This window comes from Bremia lactucae, linkage group LG13, assembly GCF_004359215.1.
Source record: "Bremia lactucae strain SF5 linkage group LG13, whole genome shotgun sequence".
In the NCBI taxonomy this organism is placed as follows: Eukaryota; Oomycota; class Peronosporomycetes; order Peronosporales; family Peronosporaceae; genus Bremia; species Bremia lactucae.
Window position 1 is genome coordinate 449,200 of NC_090622.1, and position 4,853 is coordinate 454,052.

Consider the following 4,853-nt stretch of genomic DNA (forward strand, 5'->3'; position numbering starts at 1 on the left):
ATCTAAAAGGTAGATAATATTTGGAGAAAATTACTTGAATTGGTAATATTCTAAAGGCTTATCCATTCGTAGATAGTTCATTATATCTACTTTCTCCGCGGTCCAGTCAGCGCTGGACGCGCGCAAAGAGTAAGACAAATAAGATTTTTAGTACATATTTTTTATTATTTAATATTAAGTACACAAAAGAATTCTGAATAGAACTATATAAAGTAATATCCTGCAAATATTATCTACCTTTTAGATAATATATTAATTAACAAACTTTAAGTGTTAATTTCATGTAACGATACACCCCGTTACATTACCCTTCCCTTAAACGACAATCACTTTGACTGTCATTGAATGGAGTGGTCCCTATGTGACCATTTGATTCAAAAAATGATGTTGATTGATCAGAACCATCATTTTAAATTTCATCGCATGCAAAACAAATACGACCCCTCTTTGGAGGTCGACTACGAATGCGAGTCGGACGAAATGGCCGACTCGGGAGAATATACAGAGCCTTCGAATAAAGAGAGCTCATTCTCATATACGAGTAAATAGTCTATTTGGTTCCGACGATGAGGATGATCCCTCATCGCCCGTTCCGTCTCCCGCACGGTCACCTGCACCTGTTTCTGTGCAAGGTGATGACGATGGCGTAATCCATCGTAAGAAAAGTTCGTGTGGTACCCCTGCTTCAGTGGGTACCACTCAGGGGAGGGAAGACAGTAAAATGTCTCATCTCGCCCCTGAAAAGAAGCTGTGGCTTTTGCTTGAACGGCTAATCAATAGCTTGTCTGGAGAAACTACTCCTCACAAAATATATCCCTTATTTATTGCGACAAAGTTACATGGCCTTGATGCCAGCGCAAAGAACTCTCGCGATTATGAAATTTTTATTTCGATGCTTTTCTTAAGCATCGATGGTTTAGTGGCAACAATAAGCGAGATAAAGTCTCGCTTATGCAGCAAGCCTGGAGTGCGTTCATTCGCAATGTCAAAGACATTAAACGCGAAGCCTGGCTTCAAAGACTTAACGCGATTCGCGTTAAGATTGAGAAACGAACTTCAACCGGTGCAAAGTATAAATTGCATCGGTTGCCACGTGAGGCTGGGTTCCGATATCTCACGTGGGGTGATCCCTGTCCGTGTTGTTGACAACTCGAAGAGGGTAAAAGAGGATGTTTATTCCCTTTCTTCGCCCTAGGGCTCGCATCTCTTTTAATTTGCGGGATGCGATTGACAATTTGCAATCAATCTACAAGCGCCGGGGTGCGTGTTTCCCGATGGGCATTCTGAACCATCGGATGGGTCTCGTAATACTGACGGACGAGGCCTTTAACGTCGGCAACTAGCTGGGAACGAGGCTCCCAGCTGTCATGTGAAGGTGGATAACCACGCCAGCGAACAAGATAACTCGTTAGCTGCCCCTTCACAGCACGGTCATTCTGGATACGTTCCACGAGGAAACGTTGACCACCGTGGGAATTCACCAATGGTTGTGATGGAGGAGGAAAATTAGATCGAACCGTGTGTCGGATCTAGAGTCGAAGATTGACAGAATCGATCGCATCCTCCATGATTTGGAGGAGGCAATTGACCACGAGTGCGGCAAGCGTCGCTTGTTGGAGCAGACGGTGCAAGCTCACCATATCGAGCGGTTGGAAGACAGTTCGAAGAGTGCGTACTCCATGTTGGAGTACGAACGGAAATATCATGCTGTTCGCGATGAGCTGTCGTCAGCTCATCGTAGTTTCGAGGATCTTCGAAACCTGCATGAGATGCTCCAGATTCAACATGAGAATCTGGTTCGCAATCACAAGAATCTTTTAAAGATTCTTGAAAAGGATGGTCAGATTCGTCCTCAGAAGAAAAGCCGCGTACTGATGGTACGGGCGGATCCGACGAACATAAAACACGTAGGATGCGTGCGCATCCTACGTGTACGTGGCAATTCTATTGTGTACACATTGCCTCTGCGATGCAGTACAAGGAAAGGACCAATGCACTGGGTAGTATTATTTTGCTGCTACCCACATTAGTGACTAATCGCTTAGGTAAGTTTACCGTAGAGAGTAGCACTAGGTCATTAACTTTAAATAAATGAATATTTGCTCTTCCATGTTTGTCTGCATTCCGTTTCTGACGGTCAGCGTTCGCAATTGAATCCTGAACGAAACGGATTATAGTTTTCGAGTTAGCAGAAATTCTTCTGCTGACTCATTTGTTTTGTCTTTTTAAGAACGCTTTGTGCGTACTGCTATGAGATCTTTCTCATCTTCGATGTCGATTTCTTCAGCATTGACATCACTCGCGTCGTTGCAAATTTCGACGCGTGATGAGCATGAGCCAGAATTGGGTTAGCTCGTGCGAGTCCGCCCCCCCCCTTAAGCTAAATGATCCCTTTAATTGGGTGGGTATGCGAGGATGGCGTAAGCCATTCACGAAGAACGGTGTATGCGTTGTAGACGCATGCACCGAATTATTGATGGCGAATTCGACCGGTAAAAACTCGCTTCAATTCGGATTGAGGTTACGATTGAACGTAACCTCAAAGTATTTCTTCGAGGACACGATTTACGCGTTCTGTTTGACCATCTGTTTCTAGGTGATCGGATGCTGACATAGTGAGCCGTGTTTCGAGAGATCGGAACACGGATTGCCAAAAATCCGCCATGAACCGTGGACTTCCATCCGAGACCAATTCATAGGGTGATCCGTGGAGTTTGAATACCATGTCGATAAAGACACGGGCACAGCTCGGAGCCGTGATCGACTCTGGTACTACAGCAAGATTTACAATCTTGCTGAATACGTCTACAAAAACAAGGATTCCATTGTTTTTGTGGTCGTCTTCGGAAATCTGAAGACGAAGGCCATAGATACGGACTGCCAACACTCTGCCGGGAGTGGTAGAGGTTGAAGAGGTGCACGGGATGAAGGGCTAGGCTTCACCCGTTGACAAACCTCGCAAGCACGAATGTACTTGCGCACAAACTGATACTGGCGGGGCCAGTAAAAGTATCGACTTACTGTGAGGTAAGTCTTCTCACGTCCACGATGCCCACTTGTTGGTGCATCGTGACACTCATACATAATGCGCAAGCGCAAATCATTGTGAGCTGGGACGACGACACGTGGAGTGTCGCCGGAAACGGCTGTGTAATACAATAAGCCGCTACGTGTTGTGTATCGATCAGATGACGATCGCTTTAAAGCCAGTAGATCTTTAAAAGATTTATTAGATGGATTCATTAAATGATCCATCAAATAGAAGGTCCTTATCTTCTGTGTAGGCTTTCTTTATGTCATCAAGTAAGGTTGATGACGGAACACTCGTAGTGAGTGATGCAACTGTAATATTATTTTCACTGTTGGAGTGCACTGCAGACTGGAAATCGGGTCGGCGTGATAACGCATCAGCGACGACATTTAGTCGTCCTGGTTTATATTCGACGGAGAAATTAGACTCCGCGAAGAAGGATAGCCACCTTGCCATTTTTTGCGAGAGGTGTGGGCTATTTACGACGTGCGTAATGACGCATGGTCCGTATATACGATAAACGGTCTATCTTCTACGAGATAGACCCTAAATTAAGCCAATGCATATTTCATGGCAAGTAGTTCCTTGTCATGCACTAGGTAATTGCGTTCAGCTGGTTGCAGCTGACGCGATGGGTAACAGACGACGCGCTCCGCGCCGTCTGTATCGTATTGCAACGCGCAGCCGATTGCGAAATCGCTAGCGTCACAGACCACATAGAATGGTCTGTCTTGATCTGCAATCGCCAAGATGGGCGATTGCATCAAGCTTTGCTTGATACCTTCAAACGAATGCTGCCAATCAGCGTTCCATAACCATTTCTCGTCTTTTTTCAAGAGACGAAAGATATGAACTGTCATCTCTGCATAATTGCGAGAGTAGTTGTGCAGGTACGCCACTTGTGGTACAATCGTTAGTACGACTGCACAAGATCACGGTGTGATTGCCAATCACCCTGTGGAGTCAGGTGCCGGCGGCTGTGCAAATGCACAGGCAGCGCAGAAGGTCCACCACTCGGAGAAGTCGAGTGAATTGAGACATGAATGTACGCCTAGCGGGCGACATTCAAGGAAGATACGGGTTGTCCAAAATGGACAACACGATGATCCGAGGTTGAGTAGAGAGTTAACCGTAGAGGACCCGACTGTGATAGCGCAATCACACTCGGAAGACATCGAGGAAAAAGGTCCCCACGTACTTGAGGATAAATTTTCTCAAACAGTTGAAGTAACTAGACTTCTAGATCCCGAAGGATTGATCCCTCGGCATCCTGTGGATAAACCCCAGGAAGAAACCGAGACATTAACTGTCTTGGTTAATAAGAGTTCAAGAGTAGGCGCTTATACTCATGATCTGTATGCGCCTTTATAAATTCGGAGATAACTCAGTTACCAACCCTAGAACCTAAGCGGTTCTTGAGAGATCTGCATAGTGATACAATCAAGCAGATTTGCGTACTCGTCACAGAGGACGACTACGTAACCGACATTCGGTCAGCGATAATTTTTACAGAGAACGAACGGGTTCTCAGCAGCTCATCGATGGACGAAAGTGTCCTCGATGTGAAGACTCGGATTGAAAGATACAGTACTCAATCTTGGGAGTCACTCAAGGGAAATCCTCTATACGAGGATTTAATAGAATTCAGGGATGTATTCCCTGAAGCAGTTCCATGCGAGTTGCCTAAGGATAAAGGCACTCGACATGAGATCGAGCTCAAACCGGGCTCGAAGTACTGTGTCATGAAGCAGTGGCCACTGCCTCGTGAACAAGTACTTGCGATCGATAAATTCTTTACCGATCGAGTAAAAGCGGGCCATGT